This window comes from Sciurus carolinensis, unplaced genomic scaffold (assembly GCF_902686445.1).
Source record: "Sciurus carolinensis unplaced genomic scaffold, mSciCar1.2, whole genome shotgun sequence".
NCBI classification, from domain to species: Eukaryota; Metazoa; Chordata; class Mammalia; order Rodentia; family Sciuridae; genus Sciurus; species Sciurus carolinensis.
The window spans coordinates 312,600-335,489 of record NW_025920173.1 but is presented as its reverse complement, the minus strand read 5'-3'; the positions used below and the strand labels follow the sequence as shown (position 1 = coordinate 335,489).

The window sequence follows — 22,890 nt, the reverse complement described above, 5'->3', positions numbered from 1 at the left end:
GTTCTTGAGAGAAGACCAGGAGAACAGTGGTTGTTTTAACCTTGAACAAGCTGCCACGTTGGTTCTTCAGTGTCAATGTCCCTGCCAGGTCTGGGTGTGAGTCAGAAGTAAACTGCCTGGGTTGAGCCACCATAGAAGGTGTCTTCCGTGATAGCAGGGACTTTGCTTGGTTCCTGCTGTAGCCCAGCACCTACAACACCTGCCTGGCATTAGGCAGGAGCTCTACAAAGAAGAGGTAAGAACTCAACCAACTAGACAACCAAATGCATGGTGCAAACCTGCAATACCAGCTATTTGGGAGGCTGAGGCAGGAGGATCACAAGTTCAAGGCCAGCCTAGGCAACTCAGGTACTCTCTCAAAATAAAATTTACAAAGGGTTGAAGGTATACCTCAGTGGAAGAGCACTTGCTGAGCATGTGTGTAGCCCTGGATTCAATCCCCAGCACTATAAAAAACAAAACAACACTCTACCAGACAGATGTGGTAACTAGCCTGCCCAGCTTCTATGTGCATCTGCTGTGTTCAGGATGTTGAACCACTCACCCAACTCCCCAGAGCCTAGCACACCAGACACTGGTGACATAACCCCAAGTAAATCACTAAACTGCAAAATCATTCTGCAAAATGAGAAACCAGCAGCTTTACACTGAAGCATTCATCCACATCACCTGGACTTGCTCAGCTTAGACCAAGCCTCACTGTGAGATGCCAGTGCAGGGGACAGGATGATGCTCATCTGCAACCCCCTCCTCTCTGAAGGCCAGAAGAGAGCTCTGGGGCATTTTCCAAATGAAGTGTTTCCCCCACTACCAGAGGCTGCAGACACAACTCAGAGCAACTCCAAGGGATCCTGCACCTGAGTACCAACTCAGACCTCATGAGAGGGGACATCTGATATGGTCCATGAGGGAAGGCATTAACTTGGAACTCTCCATAAGACAAACACCATGAAGATGATGCAAATGAAGAGATTTTAGAACTCTATGAGACTTAGAAATCACAAGAAACAATAAAAAAGGAACTGGGCAGTTTCCCCTTATGATGGTACAATGTCTCAGGCAGTCAGCTATTTTTTGCATGCATGGGAATAGTTTTTCAGGAGGTCTAAAGAATGTAAATGAAAAGTTGTCAGATGCTGGGTCTCAATTTAATAATTTTCACAAATTCAACTGAAAATTGCCCATAGATTATTGGAATTTCACCAGTCAAGTGCTTCTGGAAACCAGAAATCATTGTTCATATTTAATGCAGAGCCCCATCTGTAAAGAGTGGGAGCTAAATAAGGCCAGGACAGAGGATTGCAGGCCCTCAGGACCCTCAGTCTGCACCCAGTGCAGGCCCCTTTGTGCAAGAACAGGGAGCCACCTGTGTCTCCCTTGCTCTCTTCTGGGCTTGCTGCTTCTCTATCCAGGGGTTTCCCAGTAGGGGCTCAGCAGTAAGGAGGATAGTAGAGCTGTCCCAACCCTGCACTGTTCTCTGAGTTTGAAAATGGCCCCAGACAGGGTCTTGTTTGCTTCCTGGGGTAGAAAACCCAGGCTGAGCCTCACTCTGCAACTAACTAGCCACATGGTCAGGAAACAAAAGCCCTAACTGTGTCATCCTTCTCTGAGCCTCAGGTGACTTAGCTGCAAAAACAGGGAAAATATACACCCCTCAAGGTTGTGAGGATTAAATGAGATTAAATAAAGTACGAAATGCAAAAACTTCTTGGAAACTAAAAATAAGAGGTTTCAATGAGCCCCATTGGGTGGGGCTTCTGCTTTGGGGAAAAGGATGCATTTAAGATCAACTGTACTCAGCTGACTGACAGAACCTGGTGACAGAGGAGGAAGAGAAGTGGCTGGTTCCTAGGTCCTCAGTGCCTCATTCTTTTCATGGGGTGACAGAGGGGAAGTATGGGGTAACTGGGGCAGGCTTGCAGCTGGCTGGAGAACACATGTGGGGAAGGTGGGAGTCTGTGGTTCCTTTTCTCTTTCTGTCATCCCTTCTAATAATAAACTTCAGAAAATAAAAAAAATTCATAGATTACACATATTTTCTTGATTTTCACAATTCATACTGTGAAATTTCTGTAACATTCTTAAGCAATATTTAATTTATTGCTCAAAGTGTTATAAAATATCTACATAGAAGCCTATAGTGTTTAATTTTTTTGTGGATATAGAATATCATAAGCAGGAATATCTCAAAGTTTTTCTTTCATATTTCCATATCAAGAAAGGTGAAACATAGCTCTGCAAATATATTCTATGACTAAATCCATCCTCCCAAAAAAATTAGACTGTGAGTCTGATTTAAAAGCTAAAGAAGTCAATGTTGAAAACTCAAAGAACACATTAGTTCCTTAGGATTTTCCTCAGGTGAGGATCGATAATTTAATCTTATCCATTAAAATAAGCAATTAATGTACCATTATTAGTCAAATTGCTTATGTGATTAATTTGATTATTTAAAAATATATTTAAATAATTTCTTTAAAAACTATATAACATTTCTTTATGTAGTTGGAATCAGTAAGATAAGAGCCTCGGCTGTTTTCAAAATTAATTTTATAATTCAGGGATTTTATTCTCACTCTTTGGCAAAATGTTTTATCTTTTATTTTTCAAATAGTTATTATTTGGCATCAAAACACACAGTTGAGGGAAAGTCTGTTATTTCTTATTAGTTAACATGTTTTTACCATACTTTGTTTATGAGGAAGTAATAAGAATGACTATCTTGGGGGCTTTTCAAGATGGCGGACTAGAGGGCGGCTGTATTTCATGTTGCTCCAGGATGCAGGATTCAAAGGAGGAGATAGTGAGAGACTTGGGACCAACTCAAAGCCGCCAGGTGAGTCTCTCCCATTGGGGAGGCGTCCCGGATGGGGCAGTAGCAGCGGAACGCAGGGAACTTTGTGAAGTAGAGTTGCTCGGCGAGACGCCCCTCCCCCCACTGGAGCTGTAGACACAGACAACTGGGATCATCGTAGAGGAGGCGGCTCAGCACAGTGCTTGGACTCGGAGCAACCACTGGGGCTCCGGGCAGCTGCCTGGGGAAGAGCTACGTGGCGAGGTGTTTGGATGCAGAACGACCGCTTCTGAACACTGGGGGATTGCCCGGAGGAGGAGGAGGAGTGCAGCGGGTCGCTTGGTCTAGGAGTGACTGCAACAGAGCTGCAGGCAGTTGCCAGAGGAGGACCTGCGTGGCGAGCTGTTTGGACTCAGAACGGCTGTTCCTGAATGCTGGGGGATTGCCCGGAGGAAGAAGAGAAGTGAGGCGGGTCACTTGATCTAGGAGTGACTGCATCAGAGCTACAGGCGGCTGTCTGAGGAGGAGCTGCATCTTGAGCTGTTTGGACTCAGAACGACCGCTTCTGAACACCCAGGGGGTTGCCTGGAGGAAGAGGAGAAGTGCAGTGGGTCGCTTGGTCTAGGAGTGACTGCATCAGAGCCACAGGAGGTTGCCAGAGGAGGAGGCGAGTGGTGAGTTGACTGGACTCAAAGCGACCACTCCGGAACACCGGTGGCCTGCCTGGAGAAGGAGTGTGGTGGGTCACTTGGTCTCCGAGAGACCGCTTCTGAACACCCGGGGGGCTACCCCGAGGAGGAGGAGGAACAGGGCGGGTCACATGGACTCAGAGTGACTGCCTAGGGCTACGGGCGGTTGGCGGGAGGAGGAGACGCTAAGTGAGTTGCTTGGACTCCTAGTGACTGCGTCGGAAACAGGGCGGCTGTCCGGAGGAAGAGGTGTGTGGCGGGTCTCTGGGTCTCGAAGCTATTGTACGGGGCTCCAGGTGGTGGCTCAGAGGAGGGGCCACATAGCCAGGCGATTAGGTGCAGAGCAGGGTCTCAGGACCCTATGACCTGAGCGAAGTTTCCAGGACTGTGGGCAGATTCTCTGAGGAGAGGCAGCCTAAGGAGACTCGTCTGCGAAGGGTGAGGCTCCCAGGCCCAGGAGGTAGGTCCGGGCCCCTGGGAACATTGCAGAGGAAGTCAGCCCAGCCCAGGCGGTAGTTGTAGATTGAGGGGAACCTCTAGGAGGTGAACTGACCAGGGAGACCTCCCCACTGGGTGAGTCTTCCCTGCCGGGTGAGGTTTTCCCACAAGGATGGTAAAACCAGAGACACAGGCTCAAACAGGCCTTGGCTCAGCCTGCAGCCTAGTTCCCCTTTGGATGACCATTGGTCAACACGTGGAGGCACCTCTGCCCACTATCAGGGAATATACCCCACCTGAGGGTCACCACCCCTAGAGAGGCAGATTCCTTGTGCAGCATCGCATTATCAACTTCCTCCAAGACTGCAGGCTACTGAAGGATAAGAGGGGATATACTAGCAATCTTCAGGGACATTATAAGTCAATAGAGGAAATCTGCAATATCTTAATGACCCACTGATTTCTGAACAATATGAGAAAACAAGGGAAGAAAATGCCCCAAACAAAACTAGATGTTACATCAATAAAACCCAACGACAGCATGGCAGAAGAAATGACAGAAAGGGAGTTCAGAATGTACATAATTGAAATGATCAGAGAAGCAAACGAAGAGATGAAAGAGCAAATGCAGGCACTGAATGAAAGCACCAATAGACAGTTAAAAGAGCAACTAACAGGAAGCAAAAGACCATTTCAATAAAGAGTTAGAGATATTGAAAAAAAACCAAATAGAAATCCTTGAAATGAAGGAAACAATAAACCCAATTAAGAACTCCATAGAAAGCATAACCAATAGGATAGAACACCTGGAAGACAAAACCTCAGATATTGAAGACAAAATATTTAACCTTGAAAACAAAGTTGAACAAACAGAGAAGATGGTAAGAAATCATGAACAGAATCTCCAATAACTATGGGATATCAGGAAAAGGCCAAATTTGAGAATTACTGGGATTGAGGAAGGCTTAGAGAAACAAACCAAAGGAATGAACAATATATTCAATGAAATAATATCAGAAAATTTTCCAAATCTGAAGAATGAAATGGAAAACCAAGTTCAAGAGGCTTATAGGACTCCAAATACACAAAATTACCACAGACCCACACCAAGGCACATTATAATGAAAATACCTAACATACAAAATAAAGACAGAATTTTAAAGGCTGTGAGAGAAAAGAACCAAATTACATTCAGGGGGAAACCAATACGGATATCAGCAGATTTTTCAATCCAGACCCTAAAAGCTAGAAGGGCCTGGAACAACATTTTTCAAGCTCTGAAAGAAAATGGATGCCAACCAAGAATCTTATACCCAGCAAAACTTGCGTTCAAATTTGTCGATGAAATAAAATCATTCCATGATAAACAAAAACAAAAAGAATTTACAAAAAGAAAGCCAGCATTACAGAACATTCACAGCAAAATATTCCATGAGGAAGAGATAAAAAATAAAGAAGCAAATCAGCAAAGGGAGGAATTATCCTAAAGGAACTGTCAAATAAAGGAGGAACCAAGGTGTGTCAAAAAATAAATAAATAAAATTTTAAAAATGAACCAAATGACTGGGAATACAAATCATATCTCAATAATAACCCTGAATGTTAATGGTCTGAATTCATCAATCAAAAGACATAGACTGGCAGATTGGATTAAAAAGAAAGATCCAACAATATGTTGCCTGCAAGAGACTCACCTCATAGAAAGAGATACCAATAGACTAAAGGTGAAAGGATAGGGAAAAAATATCATGCACATGGACTCAGCAAAAAAGCTGGAGTATCCATCCTCATTTCAGATAATGTGGACTTCAAACCAAAGTTAGTCAGAAGGGATAAAGAAGGACATTTCATACTGCTTAAGGGAAGCATATATCAGCAAGATATAACAATCATAATCATCTATGCCCCAAACAGTGGCTCATCAATGTATGTCAAACAAATCCTGCTCAATTTTAGAAACCAAATAGACTGTAACACAATACTACTAGGTGATTTTAACATGCCTCTCTCACCACTGGACAGATCTTCCAAACAAAAATTGAACAAAGAAACCATAGATCTCAATAACACAATCAATAATTTAGAGTTAACAGACATTTATAGAATATACCATCCAACCAAGAGCGAATACACTTTCTTCTCAGCAGCACATGGATCCTTCTCTAAAATAGACTGTATATTATGCCACAAAGCTAATGTTAGCAAATACAAGAAGATAGAGACACTACCTTGTATTCTATCAGATCATAATGGATTGAAGTTAGAAATAAATGAAAGAGCAAAAAACAGAAACTACTCCAACACCTGGAGATTAAACAATATGCTATTATATGATGAATGGATAACAGAAGATATTAGGAAGGAAATTTAAAAATTCTTAGAGGTAAATGAGAACAAAGAAACATCATATCAAAATCTTTGGGACACTATGAAAGCAGTACTTAGAGGAAAATTTATTTCATGGAGCGCATTTAATAAAAGAAGTAAAATTCAACAAATAAACAACCTAACACTACAGCTCAAAGTCCTAGAAAAAGAAGAACAGACCAACACCAAAAGTAGTAGAAGACAGGAAATAGTTAAACTCAGAGCTGAAATCAATGAAATTGAAACGAAAGAAACAATACAAAAAATTGACAAAATAAATAGTTGGTTCTTTGAAAAAATAAACAAAATTGATAAACCTTTAGCCACACTAACAAAGAGAAGACGAGAGCAAACCCAAATCACTAAATTTGGAATGAACAAGGAAATATCACAACAGACACGACTGAAATACAAAACATAATTAGAAGCTAGTTTGAAAATCTATACTCCAACAAAATAGAAAATTTCGAAGACATCAACAGGTTTCTAGAGACATATGAATTGCCTAAACTGAACGAGGAGGACATACACAATTTAAATAGACCAATTTCAAGTAATGAAATAGAAGAAGTCATCAAAAGCCTACCAACAAAGAAAAGTCCCGGACCAGACGGGTTCTCAGCCGAGTTCTACAAAACCTTTAAAGAAGAGCTCATTCCAATACTTCTCAAAGTATTCCATAAAATAGAAGACAAGGGAACCCTCCCAAACTCATTCTATGAAGCCAATATAACCCTGATACCTAAACCAGAGACACATCAAGGAAAGAAAATTTCAGAACAATATCCTTAATGAACATCGACGCAAATATTCTCAACAAAATTTTAGCAAATTGCATACAAAAATATATTAAAAAGATAGTGCACCATGATCAAGTGGGTTTCATCCCAGGGATGCAAGGTTGGTTCAACATCAGGAAATCAATAAATGTAATTCACCATATCAATAGACCAATAATAATCAAGAATCACATGATTATTTCAATAGATGCAGAAAAAGCATTCGATAAAATACAGCACCCTTCTTGCTCAAAACACTAGAAAAAATAGGGATAGTGGGAACATGCCTTAACATTGTCAAGGCCATCTATGCTAAGCCCATGGCTAATATCATTCTAAATGGTGAAAAACTGAAAGCGTTCCCCCTAAAAACAGGAACAAGGCAGGGATGTCCTCTTTCACCACTTCTTTTCAATATCGTCCTTGAAACTCTAGCCAGAGCAATTAGACAGACCAAAGAAATTAAAGGAATACGAATAGGAAAAGAAGAACTCAAACTATCCCTATTTGCTGATGATATGATTATATACTTAGAGAAACAATGAAATTCCACCAGAGAACTTTAAGATCTCATAAGTGAATTCAGTAAAGTAGCGGGATATAAGATCAATGCACATAAATCTAGGGCATTTTTATACATAAGTGATGAATCTTCAGAAAGAGAAATTAGGAAAACTACCCCATTCAAAATAGCATCGAAAAAAATAAAATAATTGGCAATCAATCTCACAAAAGAGGTGAAAGACCTCTACAGTGAGAACTACAGAACACTAAAGAAAGAAATTAAGAAAACCTTAGAAGATGGAAAGATCTCCCCTGTTCTTGGATAGGAAGAATTAATATTGTCAAAATGGCCATACTACCAAAAGTGCTATACAGATTCAATGCAATCCCAATTAAAATCCCAATGATGCACCTTACAGAAATAGAGCAAGCAATTATGAAATTCATCTGGAAGAATAAAAAACCCAGAATAGCTAAAGCAATCCTTGGCAGAAAGAGTGAAGCAGGGGATATCACAATTCCAGATCTTCAACTCTACTACAAAGCAATAGTAACAAAACGGCATGGTATTGGTACCAAAATAGAAAGGTGGATCAATGGTGCAGAATAGAGGACATGGATACAAACCCAAATAAATACATTATTCTCATACTAGACAAAGGGGCCAAAAATATGCAATGGAGAAAAGATAGCCTCTTCAACAAATAAACCCATATCTCTCACCATGCACAAAACTAAACTCAAAATGGATTAAGGACCTCAGAATCAGACCAGAGACCTTGCATCTTATAGCAGAAAAAGTAGGCCCAGAGCTTCAACATGTCGGCTTAGGACCAGACTTCCTCAACAGGACTCCCATAGCACAAGAAAAAAAAGCAAGAATTAATAACTGGGATAGATTCAAACTAAAAAGCTTTCTCTCAACAAAGGAAACTATCAGCAATGCGAAGAAAGAGCCTACAGAGTGGGAGAAAATCTTTGCCAATCATACTTCAGATAGAGCACTAATTTCCAGAATCTATAAAGAACTCAAAAAACTCTACACCAAGAATGCAAATAGTCCAGTTGACAAATGGGCTAAGGAAATGAATAGGCACTTCACAGAAGAAGATCTACAAGCAGTCAACAAACATATGGAAAAATGTTCAACATATCTAGTAATAAGAGAAATGCAAATCAAAACCACCCTAAGATTCCATCTCACCCCAATTAGAATGGCGATTATCAAGAATACAAGCAACAACAGGTGTTGGCGAGGATGTGGGGCGAAACGTACACTCATACTTTGCTGGTGGGGCTGCAAACTAGTGCAGCCACTCTGGAATGCAGTGTGGAGACTCCTTAGAAAACTTGGAATGGAACCACCATTTGACCCAGCTATCCCACTCCATGGCCTATACCCAAAGGACTTAAAATCAGCATATTACAGAGATACAGCCACATCAATGTTCATAGCTGCTCAGTTCACAATAGCCAGATTGTGGAACCAACCTAGATGTCCTTCAATTGATGAATGGATAAAGAAACTGTGGTATATATATATACAATGGAATATCACTCAGCCATAAAGAATGATAAAATTATGGCATTTGTAGGCAAATGGATGAAATTGGAGAATATCATGCTAAGTGAGATAAGCCAATCTCAAAAAACCAAAGGACGAATGATATCGCTAATAAGTGGATGATGACACATAATGGGGTGTGGAGGGGTTAGTGTTAGGGTTAGAGTTGGGGTTAGGGAGGGGGGCAAGAATGGAGGAAGTAAGGATTGTATAGAGGGAAAAGAGGGGGGGGGGGGGGGGGGGGGAAGGGAAAAAATAACAGAATGAATCAAACAACATTACCCTATGTAAATTTATGATTACACAAATGGTATGCCTTTATGCCATGTACAAACAGAGAAACAACATGTATCCCATTTGTTTACAATAAAAAAAAGAATGACTATATTTCAAACACTGAAAATTCTTCTAATGCGAATGTAAGGATTAAATTATTATATATGTTCTGTAACAGGAACAAATAGACACATTTTTTAAAGTATGAATGTCCTTCTAAGTAAGTACAAAATATGAAACATAGCCATATACAAAACTAACTGAAAATAATGAGAATAAAAGATAAAATCCCTGAATTTATAGTTTAATCTGTTTTAGATATTTGTAAATTAATTTTAATTTTATAATAACCCATGTTTAGAAGATAGGATAAATAAATTTTTATTTTAGACACACATGTAAATTGATTCTAGTCCTGACCCTGATAAAATCATCATTGTAATAACATAAAGAAGATGGAAAGACTGAGCAACATAAAACTTTGCTATTTGAGCTTTAAAATATTTGTTTCTATTTTTTTATAACTTACTGTATGTTATGGTTTAGATATGTGATGTCCCCCAAAAGCTCATGTTAGACAATGCAAGAACCATTTAGAGGTGAACTGACTGTGTTATGAGTACATTAACCTAATTCAGTGCATTATTTCACTGGTAAAAGTAACTGGGTGGTAACTAAGGCAGGTAGAGAGTGGTTGGAGGAGTTAGGTCACTGGGGAAAAGCTTTTTTACCTGGTGTGTGGAGCTTGCTCTCTGCTTCCTAACTGCCACATCCTGAGCTGCTTTTCTCTGCCACACTCTTCCACCAGGCTATTCTGCCTTACCTCTGGCCCAGAGCAATGGAGCCCTTCATCTAAGGACTGAGACCCTGAAACTGAGTGTCAAATAAACTTTCCTCTCCTAAAATTGCTTGTCAAATGATCTACTCCTGCCTTCAAAATAAAATGGTATCACATCCCAACTTATTCATGCATTTCCCAAATATGTACCACCATACCTATTATGTGTCTGGCACACACAAAGCCTGGGAGTAGAAAACTGTATATGGTTCCTGCTCCCAAGTAGCATAAAATTTGGTAAAGGAAACAGTAAATATTAGCTTTAAATAAAGCACTGTAGAAATATGAGTTGCACAAAATTTATGAAGACCAGGTTTTGACACAGCACTGGAAAAGGTTGATCTTTCTTTATAAGGATTAGAAGTTTAAATTGAGAACTAAAGGGTTATTAGGGAGTCAAAAAGTCATAGTGACTATTTTTATAAAGCAACATGAAAGAAAAGGAAACTGATGAGGAGTCGCATATTCAAAATTAATTATCTAGAAAATATCCTGTAGAATAAACACAATTTAAACAATGAGATTGGGGCTGGGTGCAGTGGTGAACTCCTGTAATCGCAGTGACTCAGGAGATAGAAACAGGAGGATCACAAGTTAGAGGACAGCATCAGCAACTTTGTGAGGCCCCAAGCAACTTAGCAAAACCTGTCTCAAAATAAAAATTTAAAAAGTAGGCTGGGGATGTGTTTCAGTGTTAAGTACCCCCGAGTTCAGGTTCTAGTACAAAAATAAATAAAGGAACATGTATATATCATAATGGTATAAAATATGAACAAATGTAAAAATCAAACAACTGTATGAAATACAAGATTTTTGACTTTTGAAAATTTTTCAAAAGAAAGATGATGTTTATTTATTACTCAATTTAAAAAAAATTAAATTTGATTTAATAAGATTGAATTATTCTCCCTTTCAATATATCTTTTCTTTCAGCAGTAGTTATATATTTTATTACCTCAAATTTAGATGTACCACATAGAATCAGTTAACCATAATAAATATTCAATTTGCTCTTAAATAATTCCTTTACCTGGGAGGTCTATGTGGTGGCCTGGGGAAGTCTCTGGTGAGCGCGCCAGAGTCTGAACTGGGTGGTGTCCTGGGTGGGGGCCCGGTGGGGGCCAGGCGGGGCAGGGAGGATGATGTGGGGCCCCAGCAGGCCTCAGTCCCTCAAGGGCATGCAGTGGCCCTTGACCTCAAAGGCATGTGTGGCAGGCCCTCCTCACCACCAGGGGCTGATGGAGGTCTATTAGGTGCCTGGATGACAAGTGGCCAGTTTAAGAGCCAATTCCACAGATCTTAAAAGAGCTGCCTCCGCTGAGCAGCAGCAGATCTTTAATGAAGTCACTGCCAGTGTCTGGCACTTGGATTGCACAGATGCTGTGCAACTGATTACTCTGGTTATGGGCAGCTAATGGTGATGCTGGTGAACTATGTTACCAAAGAGCTGGAGGCGTGAAATTCAGTACAATGACTAGGCTGCTCTTCCTGGGAAGTGGGGGTTATGCTTCAATGACTCTATGCCTCTCCAAAGGTAACTGAGGAGTCTGGGGGAAGTCCAGTGAATCCCCCTGAGAAATTTGCACATCATCAGTGAATTACCTTACACTGGAGTGGAAGGTCCTCCTGCATAGGCTACCACCATACCAGGCATGGCCAGCAGTTACTTATGAAGAAGTCGTGTTTCACGCTCATGTGTGTTGATGTGCACTGGCAGCACTTCTTAACTGTGAAACTGGAAAGAGCAAAGGCTTAGCACTGCAGGCCTTGGCTTTCGGGAATCTGGAAGAGGTTATTGTGTTCAGCTAATTGCTAAGTATACTTCCTTCTCCTCATCTTGTGAAGATGGCTTCTCTTCCAGACGCCTGTTGCAGGGCTGGACCCCCAGGATTCAGGGTTTCACTCAGAGCTGGTCTATGCCACAATCATGTTTACCTCATGGGTACATCCCTTTCTGCCCAGTGACTTCTCAGTGGCCTCACAGGGGTGGCTGTTGTTGAGTAAATTCTCAATGCCAAGCAGGCTGGCCTGTCTCCCACTAGCTACACACCTCACTCTCTTCTCCCTAGTATCTTGTTCCTCATCTGAGAACATATGGTAGTTCCCAAGTTGGCATTTTAAATGAAATATTTTCAGTACAAAGTATTGCTCTGAGATAGTGGGATACTAATCCATCTGTAACAAATGTTTCACCCTAAAGATCCCCCTAATATTGTATTCACTTTGCCTTCAGAAATACTTGACAATCACACTACATTTTATTTCTAAAAAAAAAATGCTTTTCCTTGAAATAAATTATTTTTCTTGAAATAAAATTCTTTTTCTAAAAAAAAAAATCCTTTTCCTAAGTTCTTTTATTGGGAGGGAGTGGATATTGGGGCACAGAGGCCATCTGCAGTCCTATTTTATATTTATTTAAAGACAAAGTCTCACTGGGTTGCTGAGCATCTTGCTTTAGCTAAGTCTGGCTTTGAACTCTGATCCTCCTGTCTCAGCCTCCCTAGCCACTGGGATTACAGGCATGTGCCACTGGGTCCAGTCTAAGCTCTTATTCTACAATGAAATCATTGATCATTATCCTTTTAACACAAATTTAAAATCTTTCTCCATTTTATCACCAAGTTCACAAAATACCATTTTACTATTTGGTTATCTATTAAAGTTTATCATAAAAAATATACATTTCACTATAAGAAACCTAACAAAGATTGTGGTCTAATACAAGACTCATTGAAAAGAAATGCAATAAAATGTTTCAAAGTTAATGCAGTGAAGTAGACCATGCAACTGAGTTAGAAATATTTTAAATTGTATTCCTACTAGGATGCAGAAGATCATTATGAAAGATACTATATGAAAGATAAGAATTTTAAACAATTCAGCAAATAATTACAATTTTAATTAATTATAGCAAATAATTATTTAATTACAGTTTGAATACATACTTATGTATTTAATAAACCATATTTTAAATTAAATTATTTTACAAATTTTGTTTCATACTTTTTTTTCTGGGAAAAATTAGAATACAAACAATTCTCTCAAATTGTTCAAGAACCTGAAAAAATTATTACTTAAACTTATAATTATCACAGTTAGGGAAAGAAAAGAATCTTAGGCTTGGTTCACATCAAATATTTTAAATCTAAAACATTGATGACATGTCCCTTTGGTATTTGTCTAGAAATAATTTTACTGTATTTCCATATATTCAATTCTATTGGTTATCTTTATTTTAGTTATAATAAAATATAATCAACAAAAATATACACATAAAATTTGTTTTACTAATGCACAGTATATTTACTTAATATATTTTATAAAATAATTCTACTCATAAAATGGCCTCCTTTAATGTATACTTTTGTGTATGTGGGGAACTTGAAATATAAAGTAATATCTTTTATTTTAATTCAATAATGTTTATCAAATACCTATGAAAGGATACTTTAAAAAATTATTTTCTCTGGAATATTTTATTTACTATATATATGAAGTTTTGTTATCTTGACTATATTGCAGGGAATCAGTATATATAATAGGAACTTCAAATTTTGTCTTCCCCACATACAGAAAAAAAACAAAAAATGATTCATAAAGTAGTCTAAATTGGTATACACTATGCACAGTGAATTACCATATGAATTTAGAAATCTAAACCTACTTGTAGTTAGATAAATTTCACTAAAAAGTGGTTATTTCAATGTATACAACTTGATTTTGTTGTAGTTATATGTGACATAATGTTACTTAAGCTATTCAGGAATTAAAATGCAAATATTCTTATTCATTATGAAATGATAAAAACTTTATTACTGAGTACCATAAAATGTACAAAATATACTGTATATATTTTATAATTTATCATAAATTGGTTTTATAAAATCTAATGAGAGTTTAGAAGTTAACCTACATGTCTTTTGATCTCTGAAATTAGAAAAGTTTGATTTTTGAATGTTTTATTTAACTATAATAAATTAAATTTAATAAAAGCTGTATACATGAGGTTGTGTTTCTCTTTAAGTTTTTCTGGTAGTATTACATGCATTAAATACTTTAGCACTATGATACAACTAAGGATATTCATTAATTTAGACAATCTGCAATTATATTCTAATTCTAAAGTTTACAAAATGATCTTAGGAATGTTTTTATTCCAGTTTTGCTCATTTTATTCATCTTTAAATTTATGGGATTTATGAAAGTAATACTTGTTGAGCACTGAAGTGTTTCCAATTACTGTTGCAAAAATTATTACTTACTTATTAGATTAAAATAAAGCCTGGAGACTGAAGAAAGAATCCCATGCTTTGCTATTTCTATCTTCTAGGATTAGTGGCATTCTTGACCTGGGCTTCTGATGATCTTTTACACTAGGAGAACCAGAATGAGGCTTCACTTTGCATGATTCCAAATTTGCTTCCTATCATGTTTTCTCTTGAATCCCTAAAATCTCTCAAGTTTGAAAATTCCTTGTGATTTCATTGAGTTAACCTGACTTTCTAGGGTGATCTATTTATCATCTGATTGAAAACTTAATTCTCCCTACAACCTTAATTTCCTCTGATCATATAACATTGAATCTTCTCTAATTTTGGGTTTAGGATGGGAACATCTTTGAAAGGATAATGATTTTATACCTCCCACAAATGCAAATGATTCAGGCACGGTTCCATATCCTTTTATGTATTATTTAGTTTAATTTAGTTTATAAATTCACATAAATTTTATTGGGCAAAATTCACATATTTCAGAGTATAACTATGTATTTCATATCCACAAGAACTTATTTGCTTGCTACTATTATTATCTCCACTTATAGAACATTCAACTGAATAGTAATATTAATAATGGATGTCTCAGAGTAAGCACAACTATTACTTGAAAATGCTGTCAGGATTTAATAAACTGACCTTTGCAAAATTGTTAAATGGTGTTTAACATTCAGTATATTTTAATTATTAATATTGCATTATCTTGATTTTTACTATTTTTTCCATGTTCCCTAGGTTACCGTTCTCAAATACGAATATTCTGTCAGAGAAGTGAAAAATTGTACTCCAATTGTGTACAAGAAATCAAAATGCATCCTGCTATCATGTATAACTAAATATAACAATAAATGTCAAATCATGTTTACAATCTATCCCTCCTGAATCAATTCTGAAGGTTAAATCGACAGAGTGTGTTATTAAAACTTAAAATAATAAAGAAAATTAGAGCAACAACACTTTTACAACTGGAAATGATAAAAAAACTCATAAGTGACTTAGTAAAGCAAAAAGAATTAGGCCTTAAACCAGCAAGAGGGGAAATTTCACATACAAAATAAATCATGACACTTAAAAATCACTTAAAGAGTCAAGAATAGATGAATAGATTCTTTTAAAAGCATAGATGATGTTGGTTCAAAAACTAAGACTATTGGTTTAAAATATATATCACAGAATTAAAATCTTAGAACATTATTTACCCAACCAGTTTACTCTGTGGAGCTGTTGAAACTGAATTTGAACATTAGAATATTGGCATTTGGATACCAGTCTTAGACAATTTGGGCTGCTACAACAAAATACCATATTCTAAATAGTTTACAAACAGTAGAAATTCAGTTTCTTACATTTTCTGAGACTGAGTAGACCAAGATCCAGGTACCAGAATGTCCAGACTTTGTGAGGGCAAGTTTCCTGGTTTCCAGGGCTTTCTCACTGGGTCCTACATGGTGGAAGTGTTCCAAGTGTGCAGTTGTAGGCCTGTTTTGGGAGGACAAAAATTCTATAGGTGACATAATCACTTCCAAACCCCTTTAATATCAACACCCTGTGGGTTAGGATCTCGACATGTGAATTTGAGGTAGACACACACATCAAGACCATTAATAGTACTTGACCCAGCAAGATCTATTTTCTAATGAGAGCTTTCCTCCCACAGTGACAGTGAGTAGCAGCTTAGATCTATTACTAGACCTAGAAATTTCTCTTTGCTTACCCAGAAATGGAGAATCATGTCCATACCACCAGTTCTATGAAGACATGTGGCAATAAATCACTGATAAAAATTAAAGGAAGTACAGGATCATCATATAATAAGATGTTCTAGATCACACATTGCTCTTCCATAGATCAGATTATTTATCAGAGATCATATATATTCTTATTTGCCTTTTTTCACTCCAGTGCAAGTTTCTCCCTAAGAGAACAAATCTCTCAGTAAGTACAAACCATCCGTCCTATTTCAGACGGTGCTTCTATGATATCTAATCAATAATTTTTGTTGTGCAATACAATTTCATTTTTCTTTATCTTTGAGGTCATATTGGAGGAATCATTGTAAACAATAAAATGGAACAGAAAATGGCTCCAGAACACCTTAACAATTATGACAAGGCAATTATTAAAAAACTTTTCTTTATTGCTAATATATTTGCTTTTTAAAGTATATAAAGAGTGGCGTATCTAGGGTTAATTAGGAAAGAACCATAGTGACATCCTAGGAGCTCACCTCCCTGAAACTTTAGATGCCAACTGTGAAAATCCTTAGGTATACTAGTTCCAGAATATATAGTCTAGCACAAGGCTACTTGGGTTAAAAGTATTTATCTTGAAACTTAACAGGAATTTATTAGTCATTGCACAAATCCCTTTCTTATTATTTTCACTCCATCTATGTTTTTACAGAATTTAAAGTAAACAGACTCTGGGATTTTCAAGTTTATTACTTTTAGAGTAACAAATCCTCTCTTAAAGAGAGCCAAATCATAGAGGGGTATAGAGTTAGCAACCTAACAGAATGGCAACACTTTTATAGCATTCTAACTGTTCTAAGGAAGCAGATCTTCCATATGCCACCTGATGTAGAGGAAATTTTAGATTTGAAATTGTTCCCAAGGATATCAGCCTCAGGCACATTCTTTATGTGAAAGATTGCAAGGCACCTTCCTTTCCTAAGAGACAATCAGATTGTGGATTGCTTTTTAGGTAAAAAAGAAGCATCCTAGTTCATAATTCAGTTTTCAAAAATTAAATTTATAAATATTAATAGGATAGACCTGAAATTTTTGCTTAAATAACAAGTGATCAACTGCAAGAAGCATATAATCAAAACCTTTTTAATTATAGCTATATGTGTAATGTATAAATATATAAAAAATAAAATACACAGTTTTTAAAACTAGAATTTGTTAGTAAATCTCTTTATAAGATTATTAACTTCTAAGTAAACATAAAAGGAGTAGTATTGTTAGATGTACAATTGAATTACAACAGAAATAACAACAATGAAAGGAGAAATAGGTTTCTGATAGAAAATTCATTTTGTTACCAGTAAATAGGACCACATGAGTATATTTCAGATTATTTTCATTTATGGGCTATCTAAATTGAATGCTAAGAATATTAAGAGCTCTCGGAAAAATCAGGATCAGGCAACTGTATCATTTGCTCATTTTCATACAGTGGACTGCTAGATAATAAAACAGAATTCGGAGTTCTGAAATTTTTAAAAAGTAATTTTATTCCATTCATCAAAGTCAGTCTCTTCAATATTCTGATTTTGCTGGGGCTGGGAATGGGGGGTGTGTGGACAGGGAGAGGGTATGGAGTGGGGCACAACAGATCAGTATAATAGCAAGGGTCAATATCGGCTCACAGTTGAACAAACCTAATCAGTTTCACTTCATCAGAAATCTCTGACCCATAACAGCCAAAAGCCAACTTAAATGTCAATATTTTAAAGCTTTGGGATCATTTACAATCTTCTGTAAGTTAGCAGCACTATAACTACATGATGACCATAAACCCGGTCAATAGGGAAGAGCTCCTGAGATACAGCATCTGCTGTATCTCTTCCTGGAATAAATCAAATTCTATATCATTAAGTTTCTTGCTGAAGCTTCTCAATCTTAAGATGAGGTTTGTGGTGTAAGAAGCTTCTCTGTAGTCTTCACTCACATTGGGTTGGCCCTGAGAATCATGCAAAGAGGACTGTATTTGCTCTGGGCTGCTGGTGTTCACTGAGATCTCTAATTTTCTTCTTTACACTTTAACTTTTCCTGAGAAGCAGCTGCTTTCCCCTCTTCACTTTTCTCATCCATTTCCTCATCACTCCACTCCCAGTCCCTTTCTTTGTTTTTCTGGAGGTGACTGCTTGACCCTGGAACTTCTCTTTGGGCTATCTGGCCATTCTGGTAAGCAGCTTCTCAATCAGGTATTCTCTGTTCTTGATTTTCTGGAAGTAGTTGCATTTAAAAGTTCTGCTGCTGTGAGTCTTTTGGAACAATACATTTGAAAACATGGTGAAAGTAATTTTCTAACAGACATGCCATATTTTTTCATCATTTATGTTCTCTTTAGGTTTATTAAGTGGGTGGGTCATTTTCCAGAGTCCATATTAACATGTGCATAGGAAGGTATTTGTGATAAGATACTGTTCCTGTTGCTATTTCAATGGACAATATTCCAAAAGTCCACATGTCAGCCTTGCAGTCATGGGCTCTCACCTGTTCCACAACTTCAAATGCCATCCAACATGGAGTGAAAACAGTGCTTTTCTTACTCTATTGCTTGTAACATCACCCTGTTGCTAAGAATGCACTTACCCCAAATCTGCAATTTGTACAAAACCATCCTTAACCAGAAGTATTACCAGCTTTCAAATCTCTATGAATCTGATCATTTCTGTGTAGATTGCCTAAGCCTCCCCAAACCTCTTTAAGAACTGTTGCTATACTGCCTCTTCCTCTCCTTTCTTGTGCTCTCCTCAGTTGACAATGTATTTGATGATGTCTAAAACTGATCCTCCACTTAGCAATTTCATGACCAGGCCAAATTCAACTTTTACCACAAAAGAGTTGTAATAGGAAACTACATTGAGATAGCTGCACTGACTCATGACATGAATTTGTTTTAATGGTTCACATTCTGGTCTGAAATTTTTCCAGGTTGATACACTTTATTGTTACATGTTCTTGCCTGGGTTTGCATAGGGAAGCCTGAACCACAGTAGTAGCTCCATTGCAGGTAACCTCTTGCAGCTCATATGCATCGTGCAGATGTGCCAGTCCAAGGCCTGGGAAGCTGGGTCAGGGGCAGGTGCCCCTATTGCAGCTTCCAGGATGCACCAACTAGAGGGCAATCTTCCACTTGAATCTTCCCTTGCCTCACCACCAACACCTCTCCACTGGTGAACACCCTCCCTGCTCCTGCTGCTAAAAAATTATTGATAATTCTACTTATACATGCAATAAAATTCCATGAGCTAAAGAGTGAGAAAGGGCCATTCTCAGTTCTAAGAAGGATGGTTATTAGGTTTCAGTGCAAAAGTTAAGATATTGGAAGTTTTCTTTGTAGAGTAAATGATCAATTCAAGAAAAAGGAGCTATAAATGTTGAGCAGTGTTATTCCATCAGGAGGGGAAAAGTCACCTTAGTAATGTCCACTAATTAAAACATACTGCTGATCCACTTGCATTCCAATAAAATTTTAATACTACTCTAAAATATTTGCTGGAAATAGCTTGCATTAAAACAGAACAAAATAAAACCAAGCAGGAAAGAAATGCAATTTCAAAGATACTAAGACCATGCAATAAGAAACGGAAAAATATATATTAATATCCCAGATGTTTTAAAAATCATATAGTTTTTATCACACAGAAACTATGTTTGTATAATAGATATTTCAGATTAAAAAACCTAGTGGCCAAAAAGGAAAACTTAACTAAAGATGTATTTCTTAAAGTAATGTACTAATGCAATAGAAGCCACAAAAATGATAGGTAATTGTCTCTCATATTTATTGTCTCACACAGGTGCCTCCACAATATAGTTAGCTTTATTTTATACATTAAATTAAATAGGTAAGCTATCATAAAAATTGTGCTGAGGAGGTTAGAGTTGTATATTTACAAACCTGTCTGTTAAATTCTCTGTGCACTCTTTCTGAAGATGTAATATTTGATGACGTAAAGAGAAGGAGAAGAGTGATTTAATCAGGATAAAAGCCAACACAAGGATGGGCATGTGAACTGTCTCTACAGAATATACAAAAAGGGATGGCACCAAAAAAGCAACACTAATTGGCTTGAATAAATTATTATGGTAGAATAGGTATTGTGTATACATGAATACTATATCAACTTATGTAAATTTTACAACAAAATACATAAATATAACAATGCACATATGATTATACCATGCATAAATATAAAGCGAATGTTATATTACAAATGTATACGTGAAAGCTAAATAAATACTAATATAAATATTTAAATCTTAAAAAATATAATGTATTCAATACCATTACATATATTTTATACTGTTATAAATTTATAAGTAAGTTCCTATTGAACTCTGTAAAATAAAATTAGCTATGTACCAAATCTCTAATTTTCTTGAAAAGCTGAAATTTATGAAATTTGATAAGAACATAGTTGGAAATACTATCATTCAATATAACGAGAAAATTCATAGAAATTTCACAAGACCTACCCATAACCAAAATACCATTCCACTTTATTCAAATAATAATTTAAAAGGAGATAATTATAATGCTAAAACAATATTAAATAACATACACAAAGAAATGTTTATGATTTGAGTATACTTTAGACTCCACAAACCCCTTAAAATAACCTAAGCCTTAGAGAACTTATTGAGAAATATTCTAAACCCTTTGGCTAAGATGAATTCTTGATTTTCTTTTCTTTCTCTGCCTTTCTCTCTGTGTTCTATGACATGCTCCACTGCCTATAATACACCTGCCTGAGTATTAGAGTTATTCCATATTTACATGTCTTAAAGAGACAGAGGTCTCTCTGACAATGATGCAGTACACTCTGTACATAAATCCATAATCTGCAAACAAGGACATAAAAAGATTACACTGTGGAGTCCAGTTTGAAATAAACTCACTTTATACAACAAACCTATGTCACATTGACAGAAAATTCGCTATGATGGCACCGCATGAAATTCAAGAACCATCCATCCCAGCAGATGAGTAAATCTTACCATAGCAACACAAGCAATATTAAAAAGAAAGGTAATGTGTCATCCTCTAAAATTTATAGTTCCATACTATCATTTCAAAAATACCAATATAGATGAAATACCAGACAAAGATTCAAAGGACAATTCAAAAAACTTAATGAAATCTGATAGAATACAAATAAACAATTCAGAGACTTAAGGAAAAAGATACAGAATAAAAGAGAAATCAAATAAAGAGAAAATTCAGGGGAAAAGAACCAAACGCAAATCTTAGAAATGAAATATGCAGTAACTTTGTTAGATAAAAACTCAGTTGAATGCCAAAATACTAGACTAGATCAAAAGGAACAGAGACATTTGAATTCAAAGATGATTTTGCCAAAATATTATATTCAGACAAAAAATAAAAAGAAGAAACCTCCAAACACCATTAAAATATCAAACATTCATATAATTAGCATACCAGAAGGTGAAGAGCTACATTCAGAGTGCATAGGAAAAATATAAATTGAAATAAGAGTCACAAATTTCTCAAATATTAGGAAAGACATGGACATCCATGTTTCAGGGATATTTAGAGCCCCAATATAGAAATACAGAGATGAACAACTAAATGACATGTTATAGGTAAATTGTCAAAAATGCAGAAGAATATTAAATTTACAAAAGAAGGTGAGTCATGGTACAATAAATGAAAACCCATTAGACAAACAACAGATTTTATAGCCAAATCTCTAAAGGCCATAAGGGCATGAAATAATGTGCTTCAAGTCCTGAAAGAAAATAACTGTCAAAGAACATTAATATAAGAGCAAGGTTATCATTCAGAATTGAAGAATAATCAAAACATGTCAAGATAAGCATAATCAGAGGGAATTCATAATCACCAGGACAGCTTTATAGATGATATTTAAGAGAACCCTAACTACACTCAAGAGAAATAAAGACAATCATAATCATGAGACTATGTGAATGAATAAATCACAGTCAATGGTAGCATGCTAAGAGATATAGGAAGGAATCAAATTTATAAGTAGTAGGCCATCAAACTTAGAAAGGATAAAAGAAAATAAATGAACAACAGATATTCAAAACAACCAGAGAAAATCACTGAAATAGCAGGAACAAACACATACATTTTAATAATAATTCTGAAATTAAATAGTCTTAATTCTCTGATTAAACAACAAGCTGACTAAATACATGAAAAAATAAATAAGACTTAACAGTGTGCTACATATAAGAAACTTATCTAAAATGCAGACAGACTGAAAGTGAAAAGACGGAAAAAGTATTAAAAGCAAATGGAATTCTAAAACATGGATAGCAGTAATTATATTCCACAAAATAGACTTTTAAACAAGATCTGTGAAACAAAATTTCACTATATATTGATCAAGTGCATAATACATCAAGAAGCTATAATATTACACATGTAAATGTCCTGAAATTTGGAGCCCCCAATTTCATAAAATGAATAGTACCATACATAAAGGGTGATATAGGCCTTGATATAAGAATGATGAATAACTTTAATACCACACTCTCACCAACAGATAGAAAATCCAGACAAAAATCAATGAATAAACAATAGTTATATTAATAACATCAAGTGGATTTCTCAATGTCCAAAGAATATTCCATCTACCATATG

General features: G+C 36.5%; 2 pseudogenes; one reads left to right on the top strand and one right to left on the bottom strand.

Annotated features, from left to right (window-relative positions):
- The first annotated feature begins 11,510 nt into the window (after positions 1-11,510).
- Positions 11,511-11,727, top strand: LOC124974755 (protein C19orf12-like; annotated as a pseudogene).
- A 6,165-nt stretch (positions 11,728-17,892) lies between these two features.
- LOC124974761 (STE20/SPS1-related proline-alanine-rich protein kinase-like) overlaps positions 17,893-22,890 on the bottom strand; it is a 5,410-nt pseudogene continuing 412 nt past the window's right edge.